Source organism: Dermacentor andersoni, chromosome 11, assembly GCF_023375885.2.
Source record: "Dermacentor andersoni chromosome 11, qqDerAnde1_hic_scaffold, whole genome shotgun sequence".
In the NCBI taxonomy this organism is placed as follows: domain Eukaryota; kingdom Metazoa; phylum Arthropoda; class Arachnida; order Ixodida; family Ixodidae; genus Dermacentor; species Dermacentor andersoni.
In genome coordinates, this window is record NC_092824.1 from 12961451 (window position 1) to 12981743 (window position 20293).

The following is a 20293-nucleotide window of genomic DNA, read 5'->3' on the forward strand; positions in this document are numbered from 1 at the left end:
GGCTTAACCTTAGCTAAGCCACAGCCATTTTTTCTGTGGCGGAATACATTTCACAACGTATTGGCGCGTAGGCGTGGCGTGACGCGCATATGAACAAAGGCCTCGTATTTGGACGTTTCGAATTTGAACTGCTATTTTGAACTGCTAATTTGAACTGCTGTTTTGCCTACCAATGTGCTCCTTATACTGTAGACGTACAGGGGTGTCCAAAGTTCACAGGCCGCGATGCCATGGAATTACATAGGATGGCGGCCTGGGAACATTTGAACACCCCTGTACGGGGTTTTAACAGTTATCCTTGTAAGTACGAGTTTTATGGGTCAGAGGTCAGAATGTGCCGGTGGTTTTATATTGTGCATCGGTTCGCTATTCATTCAAAGCGGTTTCCTGGTACATTTATGACGTGTACATATGTTTTGGTAATGAATGAAGCGTGCACTTATTGGCATTTTCAGACCGTGCTGATGCCATGCCGTCCGGCGGTCCAAGCTACGGCAGCTACTGCTGTGTAGCTGCAACGGCAGAACCCAGAAGAAGCCTATCTTGCCTTGGAATAAAAACATTGCAGAAACTTTGTCTCTTTGATGCATATGACCACTTGTACCAAAATACAGAAGACAAGCGTGATGGATAAAGCCGTAGTGAATTCTGATTAGCTCTATCTCCATCTGTTATAATCGAAAGAAAAATTGCGTCACGACCTCAATTCACACCAAATTTTGATCTAGACAAAATAGGGAATCGCTAAACCAAAACGACAAATAAAAGCGTTACCACTTGGGTGATCAAAAGTGGTCTGAAATGGCAAGCTTCCGCTACAGCCTAACGTCGGTTACGCGGGATAACCGAAATTTCGCGCCAACGAAACCGAAACAGGAAGTGCAGGCCAGTTGCTCTCACCAACCACCAGGCGCGCTAGGGCCGATTGGGCCGCTGGAGTGTGTGGGAGTGTCCACTCTGAACTTTTTTTTCTTTCTCTATGCGCATGCGCTGATTGGCGGAGGCCGGCGACGACGGCGGCGCAGAACGGGCGTTGCGGCGCGCGTACAGCGTGTCGCCTGCTAGAAATTCGGACCCTCGCCTGTGTTACTTTGACAGCAATCAAACACGAATAATATATGCCCACGAAAAATAAAAGCGCGAATGAACACATGACAGCGCTCTTTCTTAACCTAAGTGAAACATTTTTCCATGTTTTTAGAGGACACAGACGAAAAAAAAAAAAAATGCTGCACGAAAAGGCACAGCAGACGCACTTGTTTTTTATGCCTGAACGTCTGCGCGAAACATTCCAAATTTTCATGTTCCTCGCTTTGTTTGGCATGTCTGCAGCATGTTTATACATGCCTGGCGGAACAAGGTATCGTGATACTTTAGCGTGAATAGACGGAGCAACAGGACATGAAACGATGAACGATGTTACCGGCTGTAAATCTGGGAAGACAAATGAAAGGAGAAGTATTCGCTCAGCACGGCGCAATCTAATCCGCAGCTGGTGCACCAGTGGAGACAAAAAAGTCTTTAAAGGGACACTAAAGGGAAAAATGATTTCTACTGCATCAGTAGATTACCGTTCTACAACACCAAAAACACAACTCTTACAACGATAAGACGTTTCGTAAGCCAGAAAAAGCGCAAAAACGAAATACGGGTGGCGACGCCTACTTGAGTTCCCGCACCTGGGGGCTGTGACGTCTTGGATTTTGATGGCTTCTTCTAGGGCCTACTAATTATATATAGCGGTACAGATTGACTACATTGTGTTCTAAGGAAACCAGATATTAAACATGGCAAGCTTCGGGAACCTTTATTCAGCCAACGCGGCCCAAATGCGAAAACGTACTTTGGTATCCCTGACGTCACGCTGACGTACCGGTGCTGGAGCTTCGGCGCGAAATTCAAATACTGATACTTGGACCTTCATTTTCTCATCTAATAATCAAACGATTTTTTTGAAATGACTTCCTGCAGGGTTCTCAAACAATGCCGCATTAGTCTAAACTGATTTATTGTTTCGCTTTAGTGTCCCTTTAAAGTCAGCGACCATTTGAAGCAAAAGACAAAATATGTGCGCGACACTTCGAGATGCACCTTATTTTTGACAGGTACTTCAGCGATGTAAAAAAATTGCCTCGACATCGAAAGGCAGCCGTTCCTTAAATTTTTGAGGGAAGCCTGGCGCTCTCAATGATCCATAGAGCGAGGAGGAACCAGAAGACGCCGATGCGGAATGACATGAGGAGGTCAATTTGTCTACACCTACACACTATAGGCGCCTTCCCTTCTCCAAACACGTGCCGTAATGAAAATTCTCAGCCTTCCTTTGAGAAGCGTCCTTCTGATGGCAGCCTGGCAGGAATTTATTAAGCAAAGAGAATAGTTTGAGTGTGCCTTCAAAGCAAGAATCCGAAAATGTGGCACAAGCAGCTCCACTGCTCGAAAGGGCAAGACACACTCTCTGAACAGAGATCGAAACTAACTTTTGCAGGAGCTCTTTCTGCATCCAGGAAGAGTCAAGCTTCCGCTTTCATGGGAACACTACAAGGTAGGGAAAATTTCAAATTCAGATAGTTGGATGTTGCTCTCCAAGCAAAACGCCGGTTTTTGTAAGTGAGGACACAGTTCCTTCTGTAACGAAGTGCATCTATGACATGGAAGGCGTTCATGGGCAAATATTCGAGGAATTTATACTAAACTGCAATTTCAAGAGCCCAATCGACCTTGAAGTACAACCGACTACCATCGAAGACTTCAAGCACATGGTAGAGACAACTGACAAGATAAAGATGTGCAGCGGTGGTCCCGCAAAGCAAGATTACGTCGCTGTGAAATCTCAGGGGTCCTACGTGGATTCCTTGGTGTGTAGACGCACAGAAGGGGCACTATTTACGACACTGATCAGCGTTGGCACCGCGACAGAGTTGCGGGCACATTGTGTTGCCACGCGATGCCGAGGACTACTTTCCTTGCCATGCAAAGTCGACGATTGTCTACAAAGCAACAACAGACCATGTGCTGGAGACACATAATCTCAGCTTTCTTTGTGAAGTTCATAAGCTTTCTTGAGCCTCTGAAGCAGCGATTCAGCCACCGCTTTCAGAAGGGGTTGATGGAACCCTGTGGTTTCCAAACGTTGGAATTGTACGTCAAAACTACTTTTAATAGCGTGTTGAAAGCTTTTTTTGAGTGCATTGCGGAAACAATCCATTGCAATCCGTCGTTTTACAATCTTTGAACGTGCAGAACCAAATGCTAAAAGAGCTTTCTTGGCTTTGCCTACAAAGAAGAAAAGCGGTGGCTGAATCGCTGCTTCAGAGGCTTAAGAAAGAGCGTACAAAGCCGGCAGATTTTGGGGCAACTGAATGTAGGAAACTCGAAGCCATGCCGTATGTGCATAAAGTGAGCCACAACGTCAAAAACGTTGCGGCCAAGCAGGAAATGAGTTTAGTGTTTTCTGCCCCATACAAGCTTTCGGCTCTGTGCTCGCGCATTTCTCGAGGCAGGGTAAGGAATAACATTTGGACAACGCAGCACGAAAACCGTTTCACGGCATGTGTCGCACAGGTTGTGTATAAGTCCCCTTTCACATGCTAGAGAGTGTGCATAGGCCAAACCGGTCGATGTAATAATGACCGCCTGCGTCAACATCACTCCTCCCTGGGATACGATAACGGTACAAACTTGCCTCGCCATTGTAATGAATGTGGCTGTTACCCATTGTTCAGCAATGTAACGATTTTGGTAGGGGCAAGGGCAAATAAGAGCGAGAAATCCTGGAAGCGTACTACATCAGTTTATTAGGTGACGACTGCATTAGTACAACTCGGCACGCTTACATGAAGAAAAAATTGCTTTTTTAGGTTGCTCACGATGATGTTTTATCCTGTCTTTTCATGTTCTGTGACTAGAGAAGCTGTTGTTGCGCACGCTCTGCTGGCCTTGCTGGGACTACGCCATTTCTAATAAAGCTCAGTTGATAGTCCAGTTGTGGTGTGAACCTCTCGTCTTCCCTTCTGTATTTTGTGACTGGTTTTTTCCCTTCACCTATGTACCAACTGGCCCGGATTCAAACCCTTCAGCAAATCACCTTATAGCTCCGGCGACCAACCACCTAACTCTGCTTCTCCGTCGTTCATCAACTGCCGCTCAACTTCGCCGCACCGTCTCTCGCTGACTCCTATGAATTGTCGACCATCGCCCTCCGAACCGGAAAACTAAGCGTCGCAGCTCCTGGGGCAAGAGCTTCGTGGCCATCGAACTTCCGAAGTCCCCACTTGTCGCCTATGAACGTTCTCGAAGTTGTTGCTGAATGTATTTCTACGGTAGGGCTTGTGAACACCGGCGCTGTAGTTTAAGTAGCGCACGCAAATCTTATCGCTGATTAGGAAAAAAATCATGAGCTATTCCACTCTGTGGAGGTGGCTGACCAGGGAAGCTGTTTAGCACACGATACGGAAGAGACACAATTTTGAACAAAGGTAGGAACTCATTTAGTGTTTTGACGGGTGGTCATCGTGACGAAAGGTACGCACACTCATTCATTGTCTGGATCGGTGGTCATTATTTCACGCGCAACTGCAATCACATTCTTTGATAACGTCAAATCGATGCACGCATGCCGCTGAGTAGTGTGGCATCGCAAGGCGTATGTCTGCGACACGGAACGCGTAAACCGCTCCCTTTTCGGTACCCACACATCCACATTAAAATCGCCGACAACGACAACAGGGGTAGTGTCATCGCAGCTAATTCACGCAAAGTGAGTAGCCGTGAACCTTATGTGACTATGAGTGACTGAATTTTTGCTAGGTTACGGAGGCATGAGCCATTGCTCACGGGGGTATGAGCCATTGATGAGGACAGGTTTCGACAAGCTTTTCTGTATGTTGTATGCTTGATTAGAAAGAATTTAAGCACTGTTCGCTTCGCTTTGATGAGTGCTTGTAGCCTCTGGCTTATGGGGCTATGATCCATTGCATTTTTTTCTTGCTTATGGGAGCATGAATGCTTACGAGGGTAGGAGCCATTGATGATGATAGTTTTTTTTCACAGAGAACAAAAATGCAGGAAACCCTAGCCACACACTGCTTCGCTCACTGCGTCACTGTATAAATTGTCGCAACGCACAACAGGTGCATTAGCAGTTTGATCTTTAGTAGCCTGCACGGCTTGCGTCACCATCAAGGCAGCTTAGTGCACGAGTGATTTCATCATACTATCTGCCTGTTCGCACAAAGTCATCCTGGGTTGTAATTTTTTTTCGCACCGTAACGCTGTCACGTGCCGAAATTTTCGTTTTCTCTCCGTTATGCGGTTTATGACAACATCCGGACTACTCCGCCAAAATTTGTCGTGCACCAGGATAATTGCGTTTCGCCCTTTTCTTCTGCTTTCAGTTGTACCCGTCTCCAGCAACAACGCACCGGACGCAGTCGCACTTTTTTACACTCTCAGACATCTTGATACGCAAAACCCTTCCGCTCCAATTTTTCACTCTCGACGTCACGTCCGGCTCCAGTACATTGCTTGTTCCAAACCCGCTGGCTTCTCCGATAACGCTGATTCGTGGTGAATGTCTTGGAAGTGTCCAGCCCATTGGCGCCATACTTATGTCAGACGTACCGCATGATGCATCCCCCAGAAAACTCAGTGCCATCAGTAAACTTGACACCACCAAAGATGCTTTTCGTACGACTGCGTTTAGCGGCTCTATTGCCCCATGGCCTTACAGATGTACAACACTCGCAGTTACTTCACTTCCTTGAGCACTTTCGCGCTTATTTTGTCCTCAAGCAGCCTCCACTTGGATGAAAATTCCCTATGCAGGACGCCATTGACACTGAATGTTACACGCCTTTATGCTAACTGCCGTACCGTGTTTCCGCCACTGAGCCAGGGCCATTACTCAGGAAGTCGACGATCTGCTTCATCTTGGCGCCATTAGCGCTTTCCACAGACCCTGGGCATCTCCCGTTGTACTCATCAAGATGACCGTTCCATACGCTGCTGGTTCGACTACTCGCGGCCTAAGTAGGATTACCTGTAAAGATATATGTCCTCTTCCTCGCACTGACACCACTCTCGACAGCTTCATGAAGAAAATAATTTAGTACCTTGTAGACTTTTGCGTTGAGTTGAAGTTAAGAGTCCGTCAGACATTGTCAGGCACATGTTGGAGATGAAAAAATGTGCGTCATAATAATGAGGAGCGAAGACGGTTTGGGCAAACGCATGTGCATCACTTCAAGCCGCGCAAGATATTGTCCATCATTCTTTGGGATATAGCCGGCACATTAGACAGTCCGAATAACATGTCGCTAAATTTGTGCGAACGATCTGGAGCAACGAATGCGGTTTTTGGGCGATCAGCTTCCGCCACTGAAACCTGCCAGTACAGATACCAGCAGCCTTGGAGGCACTGCATAATCAAGAATACAGAAGGCATAAGTGAATGCCTTGTGAAACATCGACAGAGATTCCGCAGCCATCTTGCTTCTCCACAAGAAAAGTGGAAAATTACTTATCAATAGAGGGGTCAGGCAATAAGACACACTCTCTCCTATGCTATTCACTGCATGCTTAGAATAATTATTGAAGCTATTTGAGTGGAAAGGCATATGAGTGAGAGTGTATAGCGAACATCTCAACAACATCCGCTTAGCAGATGGCATTGTCCTGTTCAGCAACCCTGCAGGTGAATTGCAAAAAATGACTGCAGTCATTATCTGAAAAACTGTAAGAGTGGTGTTGAAGATTACTATACAGAAGACAAAGATAATGTTAAATAGCCTGGCAAGGGAACAAGAACTAATGATTGCCAGCCGACCTCTAGAGTCTCTGCAGGCGTACGCCTATCTAGTCAAGTACTTAGAGCGGATTCTGATCGCGAGAAATAAATTTACATATGAATAAAATGGGTTAGAGCTCATTTTATGAGCATTACCAAATCCTGACTGGCAGCTTACCACTGTCGTTGAAAAGTGTACAATCATTACATTCTACCGGGGCTAACAAATAGGACAGAAACAGGAAGGTTAACAAATAAGCTCGAGAACAAGTTAAAGACTGCAGCAATGGAACCAAAAATGTTAGGCCTAACGTCAAGAGATAGGAAGAAAGCGGTGTTGATTAGAGAGCAAACTGGGATAGCTGATATTCTTGATGACATTAAGAGAAAAACGACACGTAACTTGGCAGGGCATGCAATTCATCGGGCAGAAACCCGGTGGTTCATTATAGTTAAAGAATGGGTGCCAAGGGAAAGAAAGCGCAGTTGAGGACGGCAGAAAATAAGGTCTGTTGATGAAAATAGGCAATTTGTAGAGGAAGTTGGAATCTACTAGCGCACTACAGAGGTAATTGGAGATCTTTGGAACATGCCTTCGTCCTGCAGTGGACATAAAATATAGGCTGCTTATGATGATGACGACGACTATTACGGGGTGTGTATGCGAGGCGCCAGTTTGGTGACAGAAGGCTTTTAGTCAGATCTGCAAGCAACATCGCTTGTTTGTCTTTCTTTGGAAGCCTTGTTCATCAGCAAGCATTCAACTATCTACATAAGTGAGGCATACACTGTTTTGGACAAATCCGAGCTTGATTTTCTTTGGGATTGCTTCTGACACGGGCGATGGTTCTAGCTGATACGGCTTCGCACTTTCTCGTAAAGAAGTGGCGCTACGCAAGCGCTCGAAAGACTGCATAGCTTGGCGTGACGCTGACAGTGTGGGAGGCAACGCGAAGAGGTAGCGACCGTGGTCACTGTTTGTTTTGGCCGGCCAACCATAGTGCAGCGGGATCTCGGGAGCAGGGTAGCCGATCATATCGAGCGCGCTAGCGTGTTCTATTCTCGTGCTATCTGCACATGAGCCCATCCATCTTCTTCGCCTGCTTTGGAAGCGATAGCCGCGCCTCTACAGAGCACCCCTCCAAGTGCGAGTGAAAGAAGGTGCAACGTAAAGTGTACAGATAGTGTCGTCGTTGGTAGAGTCGGGTTCACGCAATCCAAGAGAAATGTACCAGGCTAAACAGGCAGCGTAGGTCGTGAGTGACGCACAGCTACAGTGATACCGCACTGCGAAATCACGACCTGCCGCGGGTCCTCGTAGATGCCCGGGCCTGCAGAAGTCAGAGCTGCAAAAGTGCACCGTCTCGCAGCTTGGGACTTGCGTGTAGACAGCGCAAGTGTTGGTCACTCATGTTGTTGAGGTAGAAGTGATTCTCTAGCATAAGAAACCAGATAGCAGAGCTGCTCCTGCAAAACTTCAGTAGGTCATGCATCTGCCGAAGGTGTGAACACAGCACATCGGAAGGCTCACCTGCCGCTGCTTGCGGCGAAATCTCGAATGCCGATAGCATCATGGTTACGGTCGTCGATGAATGCATCGCGAAGGTGGTGCTTGTGGCGTCGCCGTGCCTGCGAGAGTGAAATTTGCGCCTAGTGGAGACGGTAGCCGAGGCTCTGTATCCGTGATGAGTGAGGTGCCCCCAAATGGAAAGCGGACAGCTTGCAGCAACGTCCAAGGCAAGAGAACGATGGGCCCAAGAATTACCGAAAGCGCTTACGTTTGGCTCCGTGAATTCCCTTTGTGTTTTGTGACTCGTTTTTTCCTACAACTATCTACCAACTGGCCCAGATGTCAACCCTTCTGTGACATAGTGAGCAGGGACGGCGGCACGTAAGTCGCCGTAGAAGTCGGGGTCGTGGAGTGGCAGCCGGACCCTGGAACCTTGTTGAGAAGGACGACGTGGCTGTCTAGCTGGATGAACCAGATGTCCGGCATTTCGATGTAGAATTCCGAATACCCTGCAACCGCGGGAGGTCTGCCGGACTGCGTGAGGTCACGTCCCTCGCCTTGGTAGAATCGGTGAGTTGACACTGGCATGGCTGGGCTCGGTCGTCCGGATCACCACTTTGTGAGATGCTACGCGAAGAGGTAGCCGCTGTGGCCACGATTTGTTTAGGCCGGCCAGCCTCGGTCCCGCGTGATCTCGGGAGCAGCCGACACCGCGGCCACTCCGGCCGAGCGCGCCAGCGCGTTCTATTCTCGCGCTAACTGCACGTGAGGCCATCCTTTCCCCCTGTTTTGGAGCCGGCAGTCGCACCGCTAGAAGAGGAATAGATGGCAGGTGGAAGCTTTTGTCTTTGTCTGTTTCTTGCGTCTTGTGTAATTTATTCGTGCTTACAATCCTACAATTTACAGAGACGATGCCTCGCAATCGCGATAGCGCGCGCTTTGATGAAAGACCTTTAATAGAGGAGATGATTTCGGAACGCCGAAATCACAAGCCAATGCAGCGGAGTGTGAGGAGGGCACTGTAGCAGTTTTTAAGGACAACAGACTTGGTCACGCGATCGTACCTGAATAATTATAGCGGTACAAGTGCTACTATGTTGTGCGGCGACGGTACGCAGTGATGGTGACCGTCTGTCATTTTGTGTCTGTGCTCCCCGTTTCTTTCTATATATATACTTTTTCATCATTTTACCCCCTTTTCCTTCTCTCACCGGCGTAGGGTAACAAACCGAGTCTTCCTTGCTGGTGAACATCCCTGCCTTTCCTCTTTCTTCTGTCTCTTTCTATTCCCGCTTAGTTTCTCAGCGAACACGTCGGACCTACTAGCCATAGAAGACACGCGGTAGGGAGAAACTCGGGATTAATTTTGAACACCTCGGATTGTTTAACGTGCACATAAATCGAAGTGCAGGAGCATTGTTGCCTTTCACCGTATCGAAATACGGCAGCCGGAGCCTTAAAAGAGAAGTTTCCGGGCGTCATCTACAAAATTCCTTGGCAGGGCTGCCAGGCGTGCTACGTAGGCGAGACGAGGAACTTTAAAAGAAGGTTACAGCAGCACCGCAATGATGTAGCCAAAGGACACACGGTTTCTAGCGCCCTGGCAGAGCATCACGAAAAGACTGGACACAGTATTAACTGGCATTCGGCTTCTATCTTCGAAAGAGAGAGGAAAATTGTCATCCCGATTGCTCCTTGAATCATTCTGCATACAATCTACTACTAACACGATAAACCGGACACGGGGGCCCCTCCCTGAGTTGTACGCAAGCGCATTACGTCTTCCGACGCATATATAATAAAGACCATCCTGCATTCCTTCATTGTGAACAAGGCACCCGTATTGGGCGCCAAAACGTCAATTTGTGTTTTGAATCTTTTCAGTTGGCGGGTGTACGTTTTTCAGCCATGTTCTTTCCTCGCCAGACGAGTTTTCGTCAAACACTAGACTTCAGCTTGAGAACTCAAGCAACACCATATCCACAAAGCTACTGCGGTGGCGGGAGAGCCTGGAGAGCCTGAATTGAACTTGGGAACTCAAGCAACACCATATCCACAAAACTACTGCGGTGGCTGGAGAAGTGATTTTATTTAATAGACTGATACTTTCGGTAGCGTCGCGAATATACTGCACTGCGTTAATAGATTTTTATGTCAGGGCACGCAAGTCGCGCGGAGGCGTTCGGGGACGCAACTCCGCTGTGGGCCCTTCACGTTTTTTTGTGCTCGCCTCTGTTGTACGCCCGGTGGCTTCACCTGACCTAAAACGAACGAATGCGTTTGCGCCTGCACTCCCCACCTCATTTGTCCTCTGGACAAATCCACATGGTCTGTATCTTTCATAAATCGTAGAAACGTGCCTTACCGTCCCTTTAACGGGAATTTAAAAGTTTGTCTGCAACTGCTGCCGTGCCTACATAGTATTAGCGTTTCTTTGCTTTATTACGACGCCTTTACTTCTCCCACGATTCCCACCCCCCTGTATGCTAGCTGCCACGAACGAAGAGTAGCGTGGGTGTTTTCACTCGTTACGTGACTGTGTCGATTCTCGCTACCTCACCCCCGCCATTATATCTACTTCCCGTAAGAAATGTTGTGCGTTAGTACAAAAGTAAGCGCTACAGCTTCTACTGTGCTTTTGCGGGGGGCACACGGATAACTTCAGCAGTCTAGAAGGTATTGTGGCTACGCCTAGGCAATGCCAGAATGGATTGTGACGTCGCGACGGAGAGATCGAAATTAGTTTTCCTCATCGCCTTTCCTCTCAGCCGTCCTCATGACATGTACATGAACCCTCACTGTCCCGCCCCCACCCCTCCATGCGGTGTTCCAGACAGCAGCGGCAGCAGCAGCAGCAGCAGTGGAAAAGTTGAAGGATGAGACACGGCAAGCTTCGCTTTAAGAAAGGGGCGTTCAAGCCGCTATCAACTGCAGTGCTACACAGCTCTTGCGTTTTGCACAAAGGCGCGCTAGTAAAGGTCACCTTCTACTGTCGACCCCTCTATTAAGTTGTGTTGGTTAACATGTCTACGTTTGTCAGAATTCTGATACTATTGTTTTTGCGATGTATGTTTCGTCATGGGCCAACTTCTTCAGTCAAAAGTAGTGAGTTACGGCCGCCAGATAATTATTCACTTTGCTGCCTTGATGCGGCTGCGCTGGCAGACGGGCTTGGTCTCCGACTATGCTACCAGCATTCAAAACCCAAAATTTGCCCAGAACAGTCACCCGAACCTCGTCAAGGAAAGATTTTCTCTGCATGGGTACTAGGTAACACTCATAGCGCTGTCGTTTTCCTACATCGCTTCCCGCGGTCAAGCGCGAGACATTAATCGAGTCTAATTGCGTGGCATTTCAAAATACTGCTTTAATGACGAACAGCCAAAATAAATTTCGTGCTTTTGACAACAAAGATCGACTCACTTTTTTTTTTTAAAACAAAACGAATACGGTGTCCCTTCTTTTTTGGTGGCATCGGAAGTGTTACCTCGCCGGACATATGCCGCTGAGCCCCGTCAACCACTAGAGCCCCTGGAATGGACAACCGATTAACCACCACGTTTTGAACGTGTGGTCTTCTAAGGAAGATTAACTACTAACGAAGACCATACGTTACCTTGCGCACACTGCAACATGAAACAAGGCAGGATGGGCGAATCTGGGTGTAAGTCGGCACACGTATCTAGTGCCGAGCACGACAATGCGGTCGCTGGGTTGAAAAAAAGCTATGCACGCGTATACTATATTCACTGAAACTGGCCCATAGGCTAAACGACCTTCGACATGGCCCCAGTGGTCATGTGTTTGGGAGTGCTTTGCTTTGGAGGAAAGAAAAGATTGACTGCGCATCTGCGTGATTCGTCGCAAATGACGGGCAAGTTGGTAAGTGGGGTGGTGCTACAAAAGTACACGGCATGAAAAAAAAAAGAAAAAAAAACCGAATCACGTCTTTTACATTTGGTTTCATGAAGTGGCATGTTCTTTGACATTGTTGCATTTTGTAAGGGCGATCCAGAGCCCAATTTCTTTACAATTCGAATACAGTTTTCAGTAAATTTGGCACTTGCAAAACAAGTTTGGACAACAACACAATATAAACGTGTGGACGTCTTCGGTGAATAAGCCTTAAGCAGGAAGCATTTTATTAGCATAACAAGTTGCATTGTGACATGATTTTCCCCTGAGTGCAGTCACTCCACTATTCGAGTATTTTAAAACCAGTATAGAAAAATTATTCAGTGTAAAATTTTTAGTCTATTTTCATATACGAAAACTTAATTTTTGCAGAAATCACACTGGCAAGCTGATTAATAACCATATTTTGCACAAATTTAAGGAAATAAGAGGGTGTCCTAATTCAAGTTAGGGGCAAACTGACTTCTCAGGTTGCCAGAGGAGCACTATACTGCCAGAAGCGACAGGCGCTTCTGGCGGTAGTGCTCTCGACGATTGATCACACAGGTTCTGTTCCCCACTCCACTCCTACTAAGGCTGAGCAGGTAGCTATCGTCCTCGCTCTCCCCGACGATTCTAAGCTACAGATCTAAAGATACTCACGAGCCGCGGTCAGGGCCTTTGCGTCCGGATCGGTATCAGCTGAAGTAATAGGGATATTTCTCCTCACACAATCACCTGGTTTCCGGCTCACCTCGGATCACATTTGGCCTCCATGGCCAACCTGAATGAGATCGCTCACGTCCGAGCGCGCGAAATAATTCACCGCGCTGGGCGGCCTGGGCGATCTTCGGACTCCAATCTAGCGGTCTTTAGGGAAGTTTTACTCACTTTTAATGAGCTCATCAAACTTTATCAGTTGGGCAGGAGGATTTTCCTGATTCTTCATGAGAAGCTCTCTGGAGCACAGGCATCTACCCTCCGTATGCTTCATACCAGATCATACCCTAGTCTTTATTACTACAGCCATTTCATCGAAGGCCTTGATCCAACATGCCCAGATTGTGGCGCCGCTTGTACGTTAGATCACATGCTCTGGCAGTGCCCCTCATCACAGGGTCCTCAACGCACGACCGAAGGGACATGGAGCTTCATGCCCAGAAGCTCAGACCTTGTGCGCCAACTCAGCCGTCCAGAGGGCCCACGACGCGGCGGTGAGGCTCCGCCTACCCGTCCCGACGTGGAAGTGGTTCGCTGCTCTATCGCCTTGAGCAGTAGCGCACCTCAGGACCTAATTAAAGGTCCATCCGGCCGTCCGGCCGTCCATCCGCCTGCACGTACGTACGTACGTACGTGCGTCCGTGCGTCCGTGCGTGCGTGCGTGCGTGCGTGCGTGCGTGCCTCCGTCCGTCCGTCCGTCCGTCCGTCCGTTTGTCCGTCTGTCTGTCTGTCTGTCTGTCTGTCTGTCTGTCTGTCTGTCTGTCTGTCTGTCTGTCTGTCTGTCTGTCTGTCTGTCTGTCTGTCTGTCTGTCTGTCTGTCTGTCTGTCTGTCGGCCATCCAACCTACATCTTACCCCCTGCCCGCGCATCCCATCGCGTCGGTCCTAAACTTCAAGTGCCATGCCCACGTGCCCGCATCGTTGCAGTTTCTGCTTCATTTTTTCCCGCGCGCAGCATCAGAAGGGAATGGCCTTTCCCACCAAATTGCTGCAATTACTTTTCCATCAACTTTCTTGAATAATGTAACAAATTCTCTTTCTGAGTAACGTCATGTGGCTATAGTGTAAACCCACCCCTTATCTAATACCACATAGAGGGGTCCTTAAGGAAATAAAGTAATGGGGTGATATGATTGAATTTCTTGTTCTCGCCTCTTGTCCTGATGACGTCTTCTTGGGATGGAGTTTTCTTTCAAGCATAACGCCGTAATTGACTGCGCCCGTGTCGAGGTTGTTCCTTCCTCTCTGTGAAACGCCACTAAGGGCAGCCTCCTGCCGAACATGTCGTTACAGAAGAAATCGACGTACCTTCTTGGTCGTCGGATAAAAAGAAAGATGGTTCTATCCGATTTTGTGTCGATGATGGTCGTTTGAATGAGATCACACGGAAGAGTGTCTATCCTTTACCGTACATAGAGGACGCACTTGACTGCTTACAAGGAGACGAATTCTTTCTGCTTTAGATCTTCGCTCTGGGTACTGGCAGGTGCCCATGGCCGAGGGTGATGGCTGTAAGACCGCATTTGTCACACCGGACGGCATGTATGAATTTAATGTCGTCCCGTTTGACCTTTGTAATGCACCGGCCACATTCTGCGTCGACTGAAGTGGCAAACATGCCCGTTATTTAGACGACGTTGTAGTGTTTACGCCCGACTTCGACAGACAGACAGACAATGAACTTTTAATGAGGTCCTGAGAAACTAGCCGGTGGAGACCCGTTGGGGCCTCCGGCTCGCCGCTGGCTGCTCCCATGTCGGAATCGGGAGGCCAAGCCTCTCCGCTCTTTCACGGGCCCTCTGGACGGCCATGGACTGGAGCTTGAGTTGCGTACTAGATATGGCCTCGTCCCAGTCCCGTTCGCTGGTGAGGGACGTATCCCGTAACGCAGGACACTGCCAGAGCATATGAGGTAGAGTGCTAACCTCCCCACAATCCGGGCACTGTGGATCAATTTCTGGATAAATCCTGCTTGAGAAACCTCGCGAGGGATATGACCTCGTCTGAAGCATCCTAAGCGTGATCGATTGTGATCTGCATAGATTTGGATGTGGAGGCGGGAAGCGCCTGCGTTCCTCTTTATAATGGGAGACGATCTCGTGAAAGGTTAATAAGGGGTCGCTGTGGCCGAGCTCCTCCGGATCCAATGTAGCCCCATCGCCGTCGCGGCGCGTTAATTCTCGCGCACGGCGGTGAGCAATTTCATTGGGGTTCGGGCGGTCCGGCAGCACGTTGTCGCCCATGTGAGCTGGGAACCATATAATATAATGCACGGGGTCACAATTAGTTCTGGACTTGTTTTTCAGAATCGCCTCCACCTGTCTCGCAACCATTCCCGAAGCGAAAGCCCTGACGGCCGCGCGTGAGTCAGTGTAGATATACGGCCTTTTTGAATCCTGCCTCGCCAGCGCCACCGCCACCTGTTCTGCCACGTCGGCCGTCACAGCGCCTACCGAGGCCGCAGATAGGAGCTCGCCCTTTTCGCTGACCGCCGTGACCGTGAATTTACCGGAGCGCCCATATTGAGCTGCGTCCACGAAGGCTTCCATGCCGACCGTTTTCTTCAATATCGCCCTGGCACGAGCTGCTCGCCTGCCCGCATTATGTTGCGGGTGAACGTTTCTAGGGAAGGGGCTGACGACGCAGGTCCCTCTGGAGTTCTCGTCCAGCTGAACCACCTCGCCCGACTTCGAGAAACATCTTTAATGCTTAAAAGTTTTCACTTGCCTTACGCAAGCTGGCCTGCAGTTGAACTTGCAAAATTTTTTTTCGGTACAAAACAATTAATTCTATTTCAGCTAAGCTCCACCAGCCTGGCCGAATTTCGTAAGCCAATGACACTTAAGGTATTACGTCGCCTCACAGGCCTGTGCTGTTATTGTCGCCGTTTTGTGCGGAATTTCGTTTGCATCCTTTCCTTTCTGACACAGCTCCTTGACGCAACAGAGACCTTTATACGTGGTCAGAATAATGCGACGCCGCATCCACCACCTTACGTCGTCTACTGACCTCGCCATCAATTTCACACTGACGCAAGCGGTGTCGGTCTGGACGCAATGCTTGTGCAGCGAAAGCCTGCCTTTAGAAACTAGCCTACGCCCGCCGAATGCTCACCAAAAGTGAACTACTCTGTGACTGAAAAGTAATGCTTAGCCATTGTGCGTGTTCTTCGTAAATTTCAGCCGCACCTTTATGACAGGCCTTCTGATGTCGTCAATGACCACCATGCGCTTTGCTGGTTGTCGCCCATCAAAGACCCGTCTTGCCATCTCGCGCGATGGTCCCTACGTCTACAGAAACGCGACATAAGGTTTGCCTACCACTCTGGGCGCATACACTCTGACGCCGACGCTTTATTACGTTCGCCGATTCTACCCGACATCGGCTACGTTTCACCTCTGATGCCCGCTCTGTTACCTTCGCACTTCACATCACTGGCTTGGCTTCAGGGCAGAAAATGACCCATGGACAGCCACTATTAATAAACTACTGAAAAATCCTGTCGGACTACCGGTGTTGTGTGCGCTCCGCCGTCGAAGAGCGCATTTTGCAGTCAGAGGTGGACTTCTCCACCGCCGAAATCATCGTATGATGGCCGAAAGTGTCTTCTAGTGGTCCAACGCCAACTCCGTAGCGATATCTGCTGTTCATTTCACGTCCAGCGCCAGTGTGGCCTTGAGAGCGTCCAAGGTCTACATGCACCTTCGACTTTGATATTACTTGCGGGGCATGAATAATTACGTCAGCAAACACTTCTGCATGCTCGTGCCCTGATTGCCAACGTCGAAAATTGGCTCGTCATCCAGCCGCTCTGTTGCAGCCACTTTCAGGGCCTTTCCATGGCCGTCGTTATGATTCCGCGGTCATTGCTTTGATTGTGTTAGAATTGATTTATATCGTCATCTCCCATGTACGGCTACTGGCAACCGTTGAGGTTGCCAGTAGCCGTCTACACCCTGATTCCGCAATGCCTGCATGACTGCTGAGGTTTCGACTGAATCAAACGCTTTCTCGTAATCAATGAAAACTATATATAAGGGTTAGTTATATTCCACACAGTACTCCATCACCTGATTGATAGTGTGAATATGGTCTATTGTTGAGTAGACTTTATGAAATTCTGCCTAGTACTTTGGTTGACAGAAGTCTAAGGTGTTCCTGATTCTATTTGCGATTACCTTAGTAAATACTTTGTAGGCAACGGACAGTAAGCAGATCGGTCTATAATTTTTAAAGTCATTGGCGTCCCTTTTCTTATGTATTAGGATTATGTTAGCGTTCTTCCAAGATTCCGGTACGCTCGGCGTCATGAGGCATTGCGTATACAGGGTGTCCAGTTTTTCTAGAACAATCTTCCCATCATCCTTCAACAAATCTACTGTTACCTGATCCTCCCCAGCTTCCTTTCCCCTTTGTATAGCTGCCAAGGCTTTCTTTACTTCTTCCGGCGTTACTTGTGGAATGTCAAATTCCTCTAGACTATTCCCTCTACCATTATCGTCGTGGCTGCCACTGGTACTGTATAAATCTCTATAGAACTCCTCAGCCACTTGAAATATCTTTTCCATATTAGTAATGATATTGCAGGCTTTGTCTCTTAGCGCATGCATATTATTCTTGCCTATTCCTAGTTTCTTCTTCACTGTTTTAGGCTTGCTCCGTTCCTGAGAGGATTCTCAATTCTATCCATATTATACATCTTTATGTCAGCTATCTTACGCTTGTTGATTAACTTGGAAAGTTCTGCCAGTTCTATTCTAGCTGTACTTCTACGTATACACGCGGGAAACTTTCTGTGGCTATGAAGGGAAAGCTAGCGAGGCAAAGCACGCACAAGTGAGAGCGCTTCTGAAAAGTGTTCCGCGTTCTAATCCATGTTAATTTAGGCTGGAAAAAGAAAACATAAACGCCCCCGTAAACACTGTCGAACGGTGCCGCACTGCTTGGCGCGGTAACACATGTGCAGCAGCCACGCACACGTAGCTTTCCCTTCATAGGCACCAGAAAGTTGCCCGTGACCTCTCTCTCTCTTTACTCTGCTCTCCCAATGCACATCGCTCTTAAGATCTCGCCACATGCACAGCTGTAGCCGGAGAGAACGCCGCCTCCCGCCCCCCCCCTCCCCCCCGCGGCGCCTCGCAACATTGGTGGGTGGGTGCCTTGCGCGCTAGAGAAGACGGCGCGTTTCCTCTTCGTATTGGTCGCTTCGCGCGGGTGAGATTAAGCAGCGATAATCGGCTGCCCTCGCACACTTTCACTCACACATGCAGCGTAGGGCGCGCGGCGACGTTGTCATCACCTTTGGAACCGCAAGGAGACGCCGACGCCCACGTTAGAACTGCGCTTGGAGTGTTCCCACAATTGCTATCGCAACAAAAAATAAAACTACATTCACAAGCGCAACCGGTGCAAGGAGCCGTCGTTGCAAATCGTGTCGCGGGAAGCACTGCGGGTTCCATACAGCCCATGCTGAAGTGGCGTCTCCTGGCGACGTGTACAAAAGGAGCTTCAGCAACCGCCTCAGCCTTGAACACACTACACCCTTCTAGTACACTGAAGCCGTAAGTCGCCACGATGGCTCCTTTTTCAGCCATGGGGCGATTGTAAGGAAAAGGATATGCGGATCCCATGCCCTGTGAAAATTGATTGATGTAAGCGAAGCTTTCCGTGCTGTTTGCTTTCATTGAAAAGAATTACCGTGCTGTTTGTCGCTTCTGATCTCGGTGCTCACCACGCTCCACGTCTTCTATGGCAGCCACGCGTTGTTGCCGCGCTTGTCGCTTCTGGCAGTAGTGCTTCCGACGCCCGTCGTCATTCATTGCCGCCACGCGTCGTTGGCTTGCCTCACGTCTTCGAGCCCGCATACATTCGCGGTCTGCACCACGTTTCGCTGTGTAGCGAAGGCGCTCCTGTTCCGCGTGGAGCTTCTTTCGGGCCCGAGTGTCTTCGACGCTGAGTGCTCGCTTTGGAGCCATTTGGCTGGCACATGTTTACGTACCCCTGCTGCATACGCGGCCAGCATGCTGTTGAGACGCCAGCTCCAAGCGCTCTTTTCAGGTTATGAACGATTGTAATGTTTGCACTATTACAGCCCAACACGCGACCTCTACAGCCTAGCGCCTGTTTTTTTGTCGCATAAGAAAGCAAGCACAACACGTGCGATACGTACAAGCTGGGGATGCTTCCACGGTGGCGCTGGCCGGGATGGATGGATGGATGTTATGAGCGACCCCTTTGGAACGGGGCGGTGGGTTGCGCCACCAAGCTCTTGCTACTATACTGCCCAATATCCTACCTAGGTTAAACAATGAAAAAATAAAAAAAAAGGACACTGTGCACTACAACCTCCAAATTTTCTGATCCCCTATTGCGAACTTTGCTTTTGTACGTCTCCGTCTTTTGTCGTTTCCCTACTTTTCTTCCGCCAATCCTCTAATCGCCTCTTACTAATGTCTATTGCCGACATGTTTGCTTTACAACTGCTCCCGCTGAACCCAAGGGCTCCAAGGAGGCCAGTGGTGCCTAACTCGACCGCTGGGTGGACGTCTTCACATTCTAATAAAACATGCTCCGTCGTTTCCCTAGCTTTACTTCAGCAAGCCCATGCTTCTTCTTCCTTCTTATATCTCGCGTTATAGGTGCGTGTTCTAAGGCATCCCGATCCCGCTTCGAAAAGTAATGAGCTTCCCTTAGAGTTATCGTAAATGGTTTCTTTCCTGATTTCGTTTTTTCCTCTTAAGTAGTTACTCATAGCAGGTTTCTTTTCTATTGCCGCCACCCATGAGATTAATTCAGCCTCTCTGACTTTCCGCTTGACCTTCTTCGTTGCTGTGTTGCCCACCATACAGGCCGCATACTTGCTCGTAAACTTCCTAGTTCTTTTCCTCCACTGTGAATCAATGTTTTTCCTGTACAGATACCTGAACACTCTCCCAGCCCATTTAATTCCTTCCATATTCCTCAGCCGTTCTTCATACTCAATTTTACTGCGAGCTTCCCTTACTTCAAAACTAGTCCAGCCCATATCACCCTGCACAGCTTCATTTGTAGTCTTCCCGTGAGCACCCAATGCGAGGCGACTCACTGACCTTTGGTTCCCGTCGAGTCCTTATTGTGCCCTTGATTTAAAGCAAACAACCGTATTTCCAAAACTAAGTCCTGGAACCATTACACCTTTCCACATACCTCGGAGGATCTCGTACCTATTGTATCCCCATAGCGCTCCGTGCTTCATTATGGCTGCATTTCTCTTCCCCTTTACTGTTATGGTTTTTTCCTGTGTTTCCACATATCCATTGCCTTCGTTTATCCATATACCAGGCTGCGCGGAGGCGAGCGCCATCTGCTAGTGTTGCAAAAACCCCAGCAGCGTGCGCGTGCAAG

The 20293-nt window shown here is 48.7% G+C and overlaps 1 protein-coding gene across 1 annotated transcript in view; it reads right to left on the reverse strand.

Moving 5' to 3' along the window:
- Nucleotides 1-20293, reverse strand: part of LOC126517916 (arylsulfatase B-like) — a 315163-nt gene that overhangs the window by 215684 nt on the left and 79186 nt on the right. The gene's annotated exons all lie outside the window — the stretch shown is intronic.